At 43.9% G+C, this 17,691-nt stretch overlaps 1 protein-coding gene and 1 pseudogene across 1 annotated transcript in view; one reads left to right on the top strand and one right to left on the bottom strand.

Moving 5' to 3' along the window:
- Positions 1–17,691, bottom strand: part of MLXIP (MLX interacting protein) — a 67,327-nt gene that overhangs the window by 41,476 nt on the left and 8,160 nt on the right. The window lies entirely within an intron of this gene.
- LOC121010365 (adiponectin receptor protein 1-like) lies at positions 10,899–12,148 on the top strand (annotated as a pseudogene).

The raw sequence follows: 17,691 nt of genomic DNA, 5'->3' as shown, positions 1-17,691 counted from the left end.
GTGTTGTATGGAAACCAATTTGACAATAAATTTCATATATAAATAAAAAAAAATAAATAAAGGTATATACAAAAAAAAAAAAAGAGAGAGAAAGGCAGCTTTTAAGGCACATGTGCAGGGTATGGAAACACGCGAAAGGGGCATTCAATGTCATCAGTGGATCCAGGGCATCTTCCTCAGATAGGATGCCGGAGCTGAGGCCCCAAGGATGGGCAGGAATTAACTAGGGAAAGAGGATGTAGAGAAAAAGGTTTTTTAGCAGAAGGAATAAAGAGGTCTTTCTCAAAGTATCAGCGGTTTGGGTCTGGTCCCCTCTGTCCTCCATACTTAGCTTTGATGAGCAAAGAAGTGAAGGTAAGAACACTGATTATCTGGAAATCTCAGGATCCAATCTCCCCCTTGCCAGTGGGATGGGGTCAGGCACAGCAGTCAAGTCCTCGGATAAAGATAAGAGAGCTACAGAGAAGTCAGTTAGTTTGTACCCATGTTAAGGGTCAATCTCCTGAATCTGTCACCCAAAACAGATGAAAGAATGGGAGGAAGAGCTGGTTTGTCATCCTCATTTCTGAAGTAGAGCAGGAGAAAGACAAGAGAGAAAGAGAGAGGAAGAGGAAGGGGAGAGCAGGGTTGAGAACAAGGAAGTTTGTGAAGGATATGTCTTCTACTATTAGTGGTTTGGCTGTAAAAAGTAAAAGCCCTCTTCTAAATCAAAAAATTAATAAACAAAGTTAGAAGGTAAGTGCCAAATGGAGGGAGAGATTGTGAAAAATCGGTTAAGTTCCTCAAACTACCTACTAATTAACTATCTAATTAAAGACAATTATCTTTACAATGAAAAGATCTGGCAGTTATCTAAACCAAATGATCAAATTTGGCATCATTAATAGTGGGACGAGCTGACATTATGTACCCCTGATGTGACTATCCGTGAAGCACACCCACCAAAAATGCTGGCCCTAAATGTTATCAATGCCTTCTAGGCCCAGCATGGTTTACAGGAAATACAGGGGACAGAGAAACATGTTAGCCACCACCACAAGAAAACAAATACAGAATGTGGGACGTTCTTCAAGACAACTGGCCCTGTCACTTCAAAAAGTCAAATGGCAAGGGGAAAAGGTGAAAGGATTATTCTCTTTGGCATGAAAATGACATAATCGTTATGAAGGGAAATATATTTTTAGGAATAAAATGTCATGATGTCTCCAACTTTTTTTCTGAACCATACAAAAGAGAGACAGGTACGTAAAGCAAGTTAACAAATATCAACTGCAGGTGGTGGCTATAAGGGTGATGGCTGCACCATTATTTCATATTTTCTCTGTTAAAATTTTTAATAATAAAAATGTTGGGAAAAATGGAAAATGAAAGACCCACTTCCCAACTTAAAAAAGAAAAGAACTAAAAGGAAATTCTCAAATACCAAATAAATAGTCAAATTCAGGGAACAATACATTCACTAGAGAGCACAGAAATAAATGAAAATTAAAACACCTGAGATACCATTTTTTGCCTATCAGATTAACGAAGATTTTTAAAAGCATAGTAATAATGGTACATGATTTTTTTTTTAAGCACAGTCATTCTGGAAAATAGTTTGGCAGCTTCTTATGATGTTAAACATATCCTTACCTATGACCCCGCATTTACCCAAGAGAAATGAAAACACATGTCCAATCAAGACTTGTACATGAACATTCAGAGCAGCTTTATCCACAATGAAGATGAAGACAACAAAATGAAGACAAGCCAGCTGTCTATCGAAAGGGGAATGGATAAAACAAACTGTGGTATATCCAAGCAACAGAATATTAACTATTGATACATACAGCAACACAGATGAATCTTAAAAACATTCTGAGCACAAGAAATCAAGCAAAAACAGTACATACTGTATGATTCCATTTATACAAAACACAAGGAAAGACCAAGCTAATCTACAGTGAGAGAGCAGATGGGGGACGGGAAGAATGCCTGGAAAAGGTACAAAGGAACCTTCTGGGCTGATGGGAATGTTCTGTATCTTGACTACAGTGGTTATATACGTGTATACATTTGTCAAAACTGTTGAAGTGTACATGTAAAAGGGTGAATTTTATTGTTTACATATTAAACCCCAGTAGAGTCAAATTAAACTTTCAAATTACAGTAAGGACACCCAGACTTGGAAAGGATGTAGGGAGTGGGGTCTCTTATATACTGCTGGTGGGAATACTGACTGATGCAACTTTTTCTTTCTTTTTCGCTAACAGCTGTATTGGGATGTAATTCACATACCACACAATTCGCCCGTTTAAAGTGTACAATTCAATGGTTTTTAGTCTAATCACAGAGAATTGTGCAACTATCACCACAATCAATTTTACAACGTTCCCATTACCTCAAAAAGACATGCCATCCCCTCAGTCATCACCTCCCAATCCTGAACAACTATTAACCCACTTTCTGTCTCTAAATGTGACATTTCATATAAATGGGATCACATAATATGTGTTTTTTTGTGACTGGTTTCAACTTAGCATGTTTTCAAGGTTCATCCACGTGACAGCAAATATTTTCTTCCTTTTTATGGCTGAACAATATTCCATCATATGGATGCATCACATTTTGTTTATTTATTTATTCATGGATGGGCATTTGGGTTGTTTGCACCTTTGGGCTATTTTGAATAATGCTGCTATGAACATTCGTGTACAAGTTTTGTACAGACACATGTTTTCATTTCTTTTGCATAGACACCTAGGAATGCCAACTCCTGGGGCAAATGGTACATGTATGTTTAAGTTTTTGAGGACTACTAGAGTGATTTCCACAGTGGCTGCACCATCTTACATTCCCACCAGAAATGTACAGAGGGTTCCAATCACTCCACATCCTTGCCAATGCTGGTCACATCCTAGTGGGTGTGAGGCAGTATCTCTGTGGTTTCAATTTTCATTTCCCTAATGATTAGTGGTATGCAACCTCGTGTGTTCTCATGTGTTTATTGGTCATCCCTGTATCTTTGAAGAAATACCTATTCCAGTCCTTTGCCCACTGTTTAATTAGGTTGTTTGTCTTTCTATTTCTGAGCTGTAGTTTTTTTGATATATTCTAGATAACACATCCATTATTAGATACAGGGTTTGCAAATATTCTCTCCCATTCTGGGGGTTGTCTTTTCTAGTTGGTATAACTTCTGAAATCAAGTCTGGTAATATATATCAAAGATTTCAGTATATAGTTTATCTGATAGTTTTACTTCTAAGAATTCATCCTAATAAAAGAATTAAAGAAGTGGAATGAGAACTGCTAATGAACAAGATCATTCGCCATAGTGCTACTTAAATTGGATCTCAATCCTTTCCTCACACCATAAACAAAAATGAACTCCAAATGGATCACTGTCCTATATGTAAGAGTTAAAACTATAAAGCTTCTTGAAGAAAATATAGGAAAACTTTGGAAACCTTGGGTTTGGTACAGATTTCTTAAATAGCTCACCAAAAGCATGAACTACAAAAAAAAAATGGATACACTGGACTTCATCAAAATTTAAAACTTTCACTCTTCAAAAGATGACTGAAAATGACAGTGCGGCTCTATTTTTACCTACAAGGGTACAGAAGAAAAAAAATAAAAAGGCACAATAACAAAATAACAGGGTATGTAACTCCACAAAGAGTGTTTCAGAGGATTCTGCTCTTTTCTTCCTATCTTCTAAAATGTCTGAATTCTCCATTTGACAATGACTACACACGTTTTTAAAATTTTTTTAAATGTTTATTTATTTTTGAGAGAGAGAGAGAGAGAAAACAAGTGGGGGAAGGTCAGAGAGAGAGAGGGAAACATAGAATCCGCATCAGGCTCCAGGCTCTGAGCTGTCAGCACAGAGCCTGACGTGGGGCTTGAACGCACAAACCACAAGATCATGACCTGAGCCAAAGTCAGACACTTAACCGACTGAGCCACCCAGGTGCCCTTCTTTTTATTTTTTATTTATTTATTGTTTTGAGGGGTGGGGAGGAGCAGAGGGAGGGAGGGAGGAAGGGGGAGGGGGAGGGGGAGGGAGGGGGGGAGAGAGAGAGAGAGAGAGAGAGAGAGAGAGAATCCCACGCAGGCACCACGCTCAGCACAGAGCCTGACTTGGGGCTCATTCCCACGACCCTCGGATCAAGACCTGAGCCGAAATCAAGAGTTGGATGTTCAAACGACTGAGCCACCCAGACACCCTGCCAGTGACTATGTATTTCCATACAATGAGGAGGAGAGCTGGAGAGGAACCTCCACAAAACTATTTCCATTTTGAAAAAGGGAAAAAGGGAATTTCCATCTCATAATTAATAGAAAATAATATTCAGAGTTTACCATGTTGACTTAGGAGTTTTGTGAGGGTTTTTTTTTTGGGGGGGGGACACATTTCAAAAATAAGAATACATTGTAATTTTATTAAGAGTGTAATATCTTTGGGGCGCCTGGGTGGCACAGTCGGTTAAGCGTCCGACTTCAACCAGGTCACGATCTCACGGTCCGTGAGTTCGAGCCCCGCGTTGGGCTCTGGGCTGATGGCTCAGAGCCTGGAGCCTGTTTCCGATTCTGTGTCTCCCTCTCTCTCTGCCCCTGGCCCGTTCATGCTCTGTCTCTCTCTGTCCCAAAAATAAATAAACGTTGAAAAAAAAAATTAAAAAAAAAAAAAAGAGTGTAATATCTTTGCCCTTTTTCACTGATGATTTCTATTATACACTCAAGTTAATCTGTCAACAACTTTCAGTGATGTAAATGGATAATAATGGCTTAAGGTTATTCTGTAAAAAAAAGTTTACATGCACAGCACTATCTCACAACCCTCCAGGGCTTGTTATACAGAAGTAAAAATAATTCAAGACAGTTAATAAAAGTCTGCGTACTTGACTCGGAGTCTCTAGACCCTCACTAAGTTAATCACTCTTATTTTACACTCCATTTAACAGGTTATGCAAACCAGCAGAAAATGGGAGGCACCAGACAAACAGGGAGGGTAAGCGGCAAATCCAGTGCAGAGCAAGTAGCAGCCGAGAGCCGGGAGGAGACGATGATTAAAGATCTGAAAACTGACTCACAAGAGAGCCAAAGATGGTTGAGTAGAGAAGCAAATATACCTTTGCTGCACAAGAAGATCAGGAAGTGACTATAATGAAACAATAAATAATATTTGGAAACAGGTGTCTAGATAATTGAAAGCTATATACTCAGTACATTCAAGAAAGCCAGTCAAGATTATTATGTATTTGAGAGAGATTTCCACTTTTTATTGAAAATGGCTAATTTTGTTAGAGGTGATTAACAAAATAAACAATGGCAATCTGGAAAACTACTTTATTATCAAAGGAAGCTCTGTGCGTTAAGAGAAGGGCAAATAACTAAGGTATTTTTGGAAACGTATTTTAATAGCTACCCAAGTTTCATGCTGTTCAGAGGACTGAACTAAAGAAGTAATTTAGATCCGCTGACGGATTCTTCTGTGCTCCTCAGAATGCACCATGTAGGTGGTTCCTGAGTAAGAACTAACCCTGTGGACAAGACCATTTTCTATCTGGCTCTGTCCCTCACCTGTAATCTCCTGGCTTTGCACCTCCGTCTTGAGAAAAAGCACTTTAACTTGGCTGTCTGGGGCCCAGGTCTTTTGTGTCATACCCTGCTTTTGTACTAAGCTTTTCAAATGCCACTCTGCAACCACACTGCATTTGGAGAGCTACCAGGTCATATGCAGAGAAACTAAGTTCCTGACTTGATGAGGAAATGGAGTCTGATCTTCTCAGTGCTTAGGTGAGTTACCTCCACTACCACGTGAGTTCCTGCTGTCCACACCCCTAAGGCTGGCATTTCCACAAAGACAGCTGGATATGACTAATCTGACCACACAAATGTGAAACTAAACGAGGGGTAGAAGCGAGCCAGTGCCACTTAAGTCAGCAGCAGAAAGAACCCAAACACGGAGTTCCTGCTCCCAGTCTGGACGGACTATGTTTGGGACTCCAGCCAGAGGAATTATTCACTCTTCAGATTAACTTGGTAGCTTGAGGTTAATGCATGACAGGGACAGATGCCAGGCCAAAAGGGCAGCCTGAAGGTCAGCCGGGTAGCAGTGACAGCAGATGGGTAGAGAAGGTGGTGTCCTGCACAAGGCAGGAGAGTGCCAAGTAAGGCTGAGGCCACAGGCAAGCAGCCTAATTCCTGGAGGCTCCATGCCAGGAGGCCATGATGGCTGTGACTCGGCTGGGGCCCAGGAGTGGCCTGGGATGCCCGCTGACCAGGAGGAAGCTGTCTATTCTGGAATGGTTAGCTAATCGCCTAAGATGCTGCTGAGCCAAGAGGGCAAAGGCAAGCAGGTTCTCCCCTCTGGACCACGCAGGCCTCCCGCCTCCCCCCAGGAACGTGGCTGAGGTGGAAGAAAAGCGGCCAGTCTCAGAGCACTGAAGCGATTCAAACTGAATCAACTGGTGCTTTATTCAAAACAATGATGGCTTTGTCAGGAGACTGCAACAGGCCAACAAGAGCCAGCTGAAAAACCTGCCCTCCCCTCCTAATTTCTGCCCCCTAGTCCCCATGACGTTAAGACATCACACACAAAAAAGAGGGGAAAAAAGTACACACACAAACCAACAGCAGCCAACCCTTGTGATGCAACAGGGGCAGGCCAGCTGCCATTCAGAGATGACACATCACTGGAGCTGGCTGTTTTGCTGCCGTGGATCTCCTACCCAGGAGCCGGAACTCCTGGGACATAGCTGAGTCTCACTTACTGATATGTTTCCAGTGATCCCAGCCAACAGAGAACAAAGGGCTGAAACATCGTGTTTCTATAGTGCTGTTGGGTCAATGTTCCAGTCAATTTGGGAGGGCGGCATACCCAAGACCTCAGTTAGAGCTACCAGGCTCGAGTGGCTGCCCCTCGCGTTACAAGAGCCTGAAAGCTGCTACCCCAGGACCCTCTAGGGCAGGAAACAGAAAGAAATTCTCTCTGCAGGAAAGAACTTGGAGGGGGCTGGGGTGGAACCAGCAGATTATAGTATTTTTCACACCACACCCAGCCCTGCTCACTTCATCCATATTTTACCAATCAGCAGCAATCATCTCAAGCATTGTACAAACACACCCATAGCTCCAAGGAGCCAGCCATAAGCACAAAAAAAAGAGATAAGCAAACAAAGTTATGGGGCAAAAAGCAGCTAGCTACATACTGGCCAAGCCAGCTCAACTGTAATCAAGAGGTCTCTGGTAGGCTGCACTAAGAAGCAACTGTAGGAGTGAAGAGCCATGTCCTTTCTCCCTGGCTCCTATGGATTTTGCTAACGAGAGGATGTGTCCTATTTGGTGTTGAGCAAATCCTAGGAACTTCATCTAGCTGTCCTGCATTAACCTGTGAGCAGCTTTCAACTTACTGGAGAAAAAAAAAACTGCATAGAAATTTTGAGATACTTAAATATCATTTAGACCACTTTGACTTCTTTATTGTAATCAAATACTTGGTCTTGTCAAAAGGATTCTAATAAAATGCTTTAGAGGAAAAAAAAAAAAAAAAAAAGAAGCAACTGCAGGAAGACACGCATGCCACAGGTGAGTTTCCCCAGCACCACCTGCCTGCTGGTTCTCAGGTACCGCACAAGGACAACGTCAAGGACAAGAGAGAGGCTGCATTGATAACTGGGCCTTCTGCCAAGGTCTCTCATGAGGGAAAAAATTAAGAACTCCAAAGTTCAGGACTTGTCCAATGAATAGAGGACCAGCTTGAGGGAGTGCTAAGGAGGCTGGGGGCCAGGCCCTGGAGCTCTAAGCCAGAACGTGGCGGGTGGATGCGGATGCCACAAGGGGCAGCTTCCCTTTCCTCTGAAGGGAGGGAGTCTTATGACTGATTCCGTTTTTCAAACATAACCGAGGTCCTCATGTCTTCGACCAGCCCCTCCACCACACATTCAGCCAGCAGCACAAGGGTGGGCTAGATGGAACCACAGAAACCCCACAACCGATCAAACTGACATGTAAAGCTGCAGAGATCATCTCTGGACTTGATGTGAAAGGATTTCAATTGCTTTCCAGCGAGTTGAATCAGCTCTTCCTTCCATGAACCAAGTCATACCAGTATTTTCTTTTGTAATTCAAAGGCAATGCATCCACACAGCTCCCCATCACATGTGGTGCAGACTCACAGTTGGAATTATAACCTTTCATAACACTCAATGCTCTCCTTGCGTCCGGATCGACAAAAAGCTAAGGCACCGCATTCACCTGCTCACATCACTGCAAAGCGTAGCCTCGGGGGTCTGTCAACCAGCAGGCACAGCACAGACAGGCAAGCTAGGGCCTCAGTTCAGGCGTGCACGCTGCCGATGGGTGTGTCGAACACCATCCCCTGAGTTCCCTGCCCTTCCGCAGGCTGTAGGGACACACGTGAAAATGCAGGGAGCATTCCTATCAGCAGCCCAGGGCACAGAACAAAGGGTGCTTTTCAGCTGCGTACCTGCTCACCTCCTTTCTCCACACACCCCTTATCAAGGGTTGGCAGGGTGTGACAAAGAGGTGGGGTGCCTAATGTGGCAATCCCAATTGCCTCTTTTTTTCAAGAGTCCTGCTGAGAGATTCTCAGGGTTGATGGTTATTTCTGTCTGGAAGGAGAGGGAGAGGGAGCATTTTCAGAGAAAGCAGCCACCCTGCAGTATGGTAGCAGAGATGAACAGAACAAGGGCACAGAAACACCTTAAAGTTACACAAAAAATACCATGAAATAGTCTCAATAACCAAGAAAAAGGGATTAAATAAACAATAGTACATCCACACAATGAAACACCATTCAGCCACTAAAAAACATTGCAGATGAATATTTTGGGGCCTAAAAAGGTGTTCATAATCTATTAAATGAAAAAAACATATATACTCATCATGACCAAAAAAAAAAGAAGAAGAAGAAGAAAGAAAGAAAAACAAATAAAAAACCCACAAGGTCTGGAAGGATAAACATTAGGGAATTGACAGTGGTTATCTCTGGGTGTGGGATTTTTTTTTTTTCCTGGAAGGAGGCCTGGAAATACAGTCAAATTTTAAAAAGTGAGGTGTTAAGCCTAAAAGAATAACTCCCCAACTTTTCAGGGAATGTATCTCAGCAGAAGCACTACACCTCTAATAAATACAAATTCTATTTCAATCTGGCTTAGAAGCAGAAGTGATTGGCATTTAAGAACCATAAAGCTATTTGCCAACACCCTTATAGATCAGATCAAATATAGACGGAAATCTGAGAGCAGGAACAGGCTCAAGGGGGCAAGATGGCTGCCCAAGCAGTACCTTCATGTGTGAATGTGTGCGTTGGGGGGAAGGTTCTAAAGGGGGTGCGTTTATTCTTTTCTTCACCACCTCAGATACACACATACACATGCACATATGCACACTAATACTGGGGAAGGGAAGTAGGAGGCGTGTAATGTAAGGTCAAATGTGTAGGTCAGAAACTTTAAACAAAAGTACAGAGATAGGCCTCCTCAGTCTAACTTAAAGTTATAATTTTATTTCAACTATAACCAAATCAACTTATAGTTAAATTATCCCTTTCATCTGCTCCAGACTCCCCCTATGAAAACAGCCCCACCCCAACAAAGTATGGTGAATTTAAGGGGTGTAGTCTGAGATAGACTATAAAGCTAAGAATAACTTCTAGTCCAAGAATTTCACAAAATGGAGAATCGATCCTCTATCTCCCAGATAAGATCATTTAAAATAATTGCCCAAGCTCCTCCTAACTCAAAGTGAACTGTCTACTAGATGCATATGTACCTCTGGGGTTTAACAGGCAGTCTCAGATTTTATATTCATTTATATTTTTATGGTCCTGTGACTTTAAACACAGCACAGGGCAGAAAGTACACAGTAAGAGCTAGAACACTAAAAATACTTTCCTTGTGCCAGAAGCTGACCTGTGGCAAACAGCACAACACAATCCTTCATCCAAGACTCACTTTTAAACTAGATTTAACCTAGCCTAAACCCATCTCCCCAGAATAACTAATACTTGAACTCAGACATTAAACTATAAATTGAAGCAAAATTTAAAAGTGGAGCTCACATATTAGTTCAGATTTCTTCCAATTCTTCAGATATGCCCAATCTCATTAACACTGGGCTCACATTCCCAAACACCAAGAATCACGTGAAGCTGAGTGACGGGTGCCCACCCTTAGACCCAGCAAACATTCCACCACTCCCTATGGCCTTTCCATCCATCACTCAGGCCACATCAACTGCAGTTTTATGTTTACATGGTTTTTCACAATAAAAAACATTTCTCTGGAACCATGACTTTATCAAAATGAGGAAAATACACGTTACAGATGGCTCATTCACTTCCTGGCCCTTGTGGGCATTTGTGTTTGTAGTCCCTGACGCATACAACGTTAACAGGAAAAAAGGTCTTAACAGGATAATCTCAGAGACGGTGATCTGGCAAGCTAGAGGGCAAGCTGGAGAGGCAGGCCATTTTCCCAACCATTCTCTCATTTACTATATACAGAAGAGACAGAAGATAGCAAATTATGAAATTGCTAGACACTGACATATTTAGATCTTGAAGAGCATGTAGTCCAGTGCTTCCCAAGTCAGGCTTCCTAAAGAAAATGTTGAAAACCAGAAGCGTTTTAAGGACTTGTTTAAATGACAGCTCTATTGTGATATAATCTCCATGCCATGAAATTTTCCCTTTAAGAGTGTTCACGGGGGTAGCCAAAGATACGGGGCCGCTTGGCCACAGGATGCAGCGCGGGGGACTGCGGGCCCCAGCAGAGCCCGTCCACAGGCCTGTTTACCATTACGGGGAGGTCTCTGCCCCCCTGGGGCTGAGACAGCCCCCAATCTTTCCCCAGGCTGAAGCTGCAGGGTATTGAGGTACCAGCCAGATGTCTTCTCACAAAGGTTCTGGGGTGGCACAGGGCAATGCAGCTCCTGCCAGTGACAGGGAAATGGACACACTGGAGCTGGCGCAACTGGGACCCCTGCTAGAAGAAAAGGCAAACGAGTAACTGTCAACCCAGCCGAGACTGAAGGAGAGCAAGCACACCCAGCACCCCAGGAGGAGGAGGAGGAGGAGGAGCGGGTATAGACCCTTCCCCTGCAAGCCGACCACGCCATGGAGAAGACGCAGAGGAGTTTGTGCAGAAGGTCTGGGAGGGATGCTAGAGGGTCATCCCGTATGTCCCAGCCCGGCCTAGGACAACGACTCCTTGCTACATGGCCATGGACCACCCGTGCCCTCCTGCCAGGTTTGCTTCAAGAGCGTTTCCCGCATCCGTATAGAAACTGGCAACATCTGGACCCATCTGCTTGGTTTTGTGCTGTTTTTCTTTTTGGGAATCTTGACCGTGCTCAGACCAAATACGTACTTCATGGCCCCTCTGCCAGAGAAGGTGGTTTGTGGGATGTTCTTTTTGGGTGCAGTGCTCTGTCTCAGCTTCTCCTGGCCCTTTCACACCGTCTATTGTCATTCAGAGAAATGACAGAGAAACTTTTTCCAAACTGGGTTATTCAGGGATTGCTCTACTGATTATGGGCAGCTTTGTCCCCTGGCTCTATTACTCCTTCTACTGCTCCCCACAGCCACGGCTCATCCACCTCTCCATCATCTGTGTCCTGGGCATTCCTGCCATCATTGAGGCACAGCAGGACTGGTCGGCCACTCCTAAGCACTGGCAGACAACAGCGGGAGTGTTCCCGGGACTTGGTTTGAGCGGCGTTGTGGCCACCATGCACTTCACTATTGCTCAGGGCTTTGTCAAGGCCACCACAGTGGGCCAGATGGGCAGCTTCTTCTTCATGGCCGTGATGTATGTCACCGGAGCTGGCCTCTAGGCTGCTCAAATTCCTGAATGCTCCTTTCCTGGAAAATGTGACATGGTTCCAGTCTCATCAGATTTTCCACGTCCTGGTGGTGGCAGCAGCCTCTGTCCACTTCTACGGGGTCTCCAACCTTCGAGAATTCCGTTATGGCCTAGAGGGGGGCTGTACTGATGACTCCTTTCTCTGAGCCTTCCCACCTGAGGGGTGGAGGAGGAACTTGCCAAGTGCTTTTAAAAATAACTTCTTTGTTGACACGAGAGGAAGAGTCTGAGTTGCCTGTTTCTAGAAGAAACCTCTTAGAGAATTCAGTACGAACCAAGCTTCAGCCCACTTCCATACCCACTGGGCGATAAACTACCCATTTCCCTAGCTGAGGAGGATGGGGAGGGTCCAAATCAGACATGCCCCACCTCAGCAGTCCCCCTCGTTGGCAAGGGGGGACCGTCCCCTCACAGAGACAGCACTTCGAAGCTCATGTTCAGGTTTTACCCCTCCTCCAGCCATTTTGGGAAAAAATGATGGACTGGGACTCTTCAGAAATCCTGTTTCCAGAAGAAAATGTCCCTTCCTTACCCCCATCCTTACTTTGTTATCTGGCTTATAACAGGCCATCCATTTTTGTAGCACACTTTTCAAAAACAGTTAGAACCTGGTCCCATCTTTCTAGGGCCTGGATCTGCTTTTACAGCAGGAAGAACAAAGCCACCAACTTTTACATAGCCCGGCTAATCATGGAAGTGTGTTCAGGCTTCCATGACTTTTAATTTTCTTTTAACCTGACTTTTAATTTTCTTTTCCTTGGCACGGTCATGTAAAATTAAAATGGGGAAAGATATTTAATACTTAATACTAAGCTTTAAAAAGAAACCTGCTATCATTGCTATGTATCTTGATGCAAAGACTATAATGATAATAAAAGAAAGTACAGAAGACACTTGGCATTCAAACAAAAAAATAAGTAAGTAAACAAACAAATAAAAATAAAAGTGTTCACTGGGGTGCCTGGTTGGCTGAATTGGTGGAGTGTGAGACTCGTGATCTCGGGGTAGCGAGTTCAAGTCCCACATTGGGTGTAGAGATTATTTAAAAGTAAAATCTTAAAAATTAAAAAACAAAATACAATAAATGTGTTCATTGGTTTTTAGTACATTCACCAAGTTGATGATCACATCATCATTCTCTAATTTGGGAACATGCTCATTACTCCTTCAAAAACCTTACACCCATTAGCTGTGAGGATCCATTCTTCCATCTCCATGGCAACAACTACTCCACTCCTCTGTTTTATGAATTTACCTGCACATTTCAGATAAATGGGATCGTAACAGGTGGTCCTTTGTGTCTTGCTTCCTAGGATAACGTTTTTAAGGTCCATGCATGTTGTAGCATATGTTGGAATTTCATTCCAAAAGTTGTCTTCAATATTTTTAAAAGTATTTATTTGCCCATGAATAAAGTCATGGTGGTCATTCTTTAAATAAACACATTTTCTCTCATTTTTTTTTTCTCAACATTTTTATTTATTTTTGGGACAGAGAGAGACAGAGCATGAACAGGGGAGGGGCAGAGAGAGAGGGAGACACAGAATCGGAAACAGGCTCCAGGCTCTGAGCCATCAGCCCAGAGCCCGACGCGGGGCTCGAACTCACGGACCGCGAGATCGTGACCTGGCTGAAGTCGGACGCTTAACCGACTGCGCCACCCAGGCGCCCCACATTTTCTCTCATTTTGTAAACAACAGAAAAAAATTCAAATATATAGAAAAATTGAAAAATTATGTGGTACACACCCATGAACCCACAACCTGGATGCGACAAATAACACTTCAGTATATTTACTTCAACACAAATTCATCCATTCATCCATCTATCTTTCTTATTTTTAAGCAGTGGTTCTCAGGGTGAGCTGGAGAGCCTGGGAGTCTCTGAGGACCTTCTGGGGGTCTACGATGGCAAAACTATTTTCAAAATAATACTAAGGGGCTATTTTCCTTTTTCCATTTCCACTCTTTCAAGAGTGAATGGTGACATTCTGCAGACGTGTGACACCGCGGCCGAAGAAAGTAGAGGTGAACATCCAGCTGTCTTCCAACCAAACATTAGCTGAACAGTAGACAAGATTTGCAAGTGTGGAGAACAATGCCACTCTGCTCATTTTTGCAGAAAACAATCATTTTCTACAAAAATGTTATTTATGTTAACACCTAACGGGTTTATTATTTTTTTCAGTGCTTTAGCAAATATTTTTAAATTCTCTGTTTTCATTTCTAGCATGGTAAACGTCAACAGATATAATCCACACAATCAAAAGCTCTCTGGGCTTTCCAATATTTAAGAGCACAAAGGGGTCCTGAGACCAAAAGGTTTGAGGGCCGCTATTTTCAAGCATTTCAGAGTAAGATGCAGACATCTATATACTTCGTCCCTAACACACCAGCATGCATAACACGTCAGCCAGAGTTCAACATTGGTCAATGGTTCCTTTTGTTTTTGGTAAGATTTACACATAATAAAACGTACAAAGTTTAAGTGTACCGTTCTCGTTCAATGAGTTCTGACAAATGTATGTGCAATCCCCTATCCAGATTACCCCCATCGTGGAAAATTCTCTTGTGCCTCTTTCCAGTCAGTTCCCACTCCAACCTCCTTCAGAAGCAAGTAGTGGTGTGATTTTTTTTCACCTTAGTTTCACCTATTCTAGAACTTCATGTAAATGAAATCATATCTGTTCTTCAGAGGAAGGGTTATTTAATTCAACATAATGTTTCTGAGGTTCATCGTGTTTTTGCACATACCAGTAATTTGACTTTTATTGCTGAATGCAAATTGTTTCTACAACAATCTCTCTCAAAAACATAAGGGCCATTGAAGATAAATAAGGTTGGTAACCATGCCTCTAGTCTAAGCTCAATCCCCAGCCCCTGCCTTGCCCCCCCCCCCCCCAGTTAGAGACACAGTGGCAGGGAGGAGCTAGCCAGCGGCACCACCGTCCCGGAGCGCCAGCCCAATCACCCTTCTACCACGGTTCCTGCCATTTCCTATTCTCACCTGAGAAGAAAGTTTCCATCTCAATCTGTAAGAGAAGTTTATTACAGGAAATGGAAAATCAATACCAGATGACGAAGGTACTAGGCTTCCCTCAAAAACACGTCGGTCAATGAACGGATACACAAACGTGGTATGTTAATACACGGGACACTATTCAGCAGGCGCGAGGAATAAAATACAGATAGATATATACTGCCACATGGATAAACCTTGCAAACAGGATTCTAAGTGAAAAAAGCCAGATGTAAAAGGCTGCACACAGTATGGTTCCATTTATATGAAATGTCTGGGAAAGGCAAATCTAGAGACACGGAAAGCAGATCCGTGCGTGTCTGAGGCTAAGGTGGAAACTGGGATCAAACGTAAAAGGACCAGAAAGACCTCAGCGGGGGGGGGAACGGAATCTAGTTCTGAAACTGGATTGGGATAATGACTGCACAACCAACAAATCGATAAACTGTATACTTAAGATGACTGCAATGTATGGTATATAAATTATACTTCAGTAACGTTGCTAAAAAATAACAACAAAAACTTGTCCGTGCAAGTAGATAAGAGTCCTGCTCCAAGGCAGAGAAAGACCTGTTTAATAATTCAAAGAACAAAGGAGGCATTTTATTTTTTTTATTTATTTTTATTTTTTTTTTAATTTTTTTTTCAACGTTTATTTATTTTTGGGACAGAGAGAGACAGAGCATGAACGGGGGAGGGGCAGAGAGAGAGGGAGACACAGAATCGGAAACAGGCTCCAGGCTCTGAGCCATCAGCCCAGAGCCTGACGCGGGGCTCGAACTCACGGACCGCGAGATTGTGACCTGGCTGAAGTCGGACGCTTAACCGACTGCGCCACCCAGGCGCCCCAAAGGAGGCATTTTAAAAGACCCTGCTTGCTACTCAACTAGAAAAGAGTCATGTAAAATAGCAAAGTAATATATATGTTGTTTTAAGAATTCATTGAGGGGCACCTGGGTGGCGCAGTCGGTTAAGCGTCCAACTTCAGCCAGGTCACGATCTCGCGGTCCGTGGGTTCGTGCCCCGCGTCGGGCTCTGGGCTGATGGCTCAGAGCCTGGAGCCTGTTTCCAATTCTGTGTCTCCCTCTCTCTCTGCCCCTCCCCCGTTCATGCTCTGTCTCTCTCTGTCCCAAAAATAAATAAACGTTGAAAAAAAAATATTTAAAAAAGAATTCATTGAAAGTCTTTCGTTTTAATAAATAAAAGGGATTTATAAATTAACTTCCTCTAAAAGGCTCCGTATCAAGCTATGAGGGCAGGTCCCAAAGGCTCATCAGGAGACGAGGTGGTCCACTGGCAAATGGGCCAGTTACCACATCAGCACGGGACAAAGTGCCTTAGGTTGCTCTTTTAGAAGCTCGAATATTGGGTAAATTTTAATCTACAAACTAAGTTAATTCCCCTACTTTCTTCGTAAGAAGCTCTTTTTTGTCTTGATGGCCAAGTGTGTCTCATGGTGACAAATCAAAAGAGGGCACCTTCTTGCCTACGCCCACAAGCCACAGAGGGAAGGAACTGTAACAAGCGTTCAGAACGGATCCTCCTACTCCCAGAATTTTCCTCAACAGCAAAGCCATGCTACCTAAACCTCATGGTTTCCCTCTTCAGTGCAACTAAAACTCCCAAACCTCTGTTTCTACCTGTAGCCTGGTTCTCTCTGCTGTCTCTTTATGAGCTCTCACTGCTTAGCTCTCTACTCAGATTCTTTACGTCCACTTCTGAGACTCAAAAGCAAACAGAAAGGAATCCTGTTTCTGGAACTGTTTTTTCCAGATCTTGGACACCTTCCTGGAGCTACGCTTCTACACTGCCCCTTTCCAGAAGATTTTTCTGGTGATGCAGTCCAACCCCAAACACATGAAGAATGCTGGATTTGGAAAAGCTCCTTTAGGGCATGTAGATCAGGCAATATTCCTCTACCACAACCAGACCCAACTGAGCAAAAACATCTTTTGGGATACACGACAGCATGTATTTCGCAGGAAAAAACACTACCTTCCAAATGCCAGCTCAAAAGTCCAGAGTCTCCCCTCCACATCTGACCCCCTCGAGAGGCACGGTAGAGGTCTGGGAGGCGAGACGGAGCACAGTGTGGTCAAGGCTACGAGAGGACCTCGCCGGACAACTGCAGTGCCCCTTACACTGACAGTCCCCTCGCAGCCCCCTCTTGGGGAAGCTGCCCCTCCCACAGCTCCAGTCACAGGGTACCCACAGCAGACAAGTTTAGTGCACAGCACAGCGGTGTCCCCAGCACACCTGCCGCTGCAGTTGACGGGGCCTTCCTCAGCTTCCTCATTTCAGTAACGGCCCCCGTGGTTCAGGCCAAAACCTCCCAGTCATTGCAGACCCTTGTCTTTCTTTAATCCTCCAGGCCCAGTCCACTGGCACGTCCAAAACCCACCCTGAATCCATCCGCTTCTCTCCACCTCCACTGCTGCCATTCTAGCCCGAGAAAGGCCCAACCGCCTCCCAAGTGGTACCCCAGCTTCTACTCTTGCCTCCTATCAACTAGTCTCCACAGAGCAGCCTCGACAAGCTATATTCCCCCAGGGCGGCGAGCACAAGATCCCACCTTGTCACCAACAAGGCCCCTTGCCTCTTGAGTCTCACCTTTTACCACTCACCTTGCCCTCAACATTCTAGCCACGCTGGCCTTCCTTCTAGCCCCGCAACGTGCCAAGTTCATTCCACCTTGGGCCTTTGCCTCGGGCTCTTCTGCAGCCCGGAATGCCTATCCCTGCCTGGCTCCCACTCACCACTCAGGTTTCAGCTCAACCTAAAATGTCACCTCCTCAGA

The sequence above is a fragment of the Herpailurus yagouaroundi genome, unplaced genomic scaffold (genome assembly GCF_014898765.1).
Source record: "Herpailurus yagouaroundi ecotype Mexico unplaced genomic scaffold, PumYag 191, whole genome shotgun sequence".
Lineage (NCBI taxonomy): Eukaryota > Metazoa > Chordata > Mammalia > Carnivora > Felidae > Herpailurus > Herpailurus yagouaroundi.
This window is presented reverse-complemented; position numbering and strand designations above follow the sequence as displayed.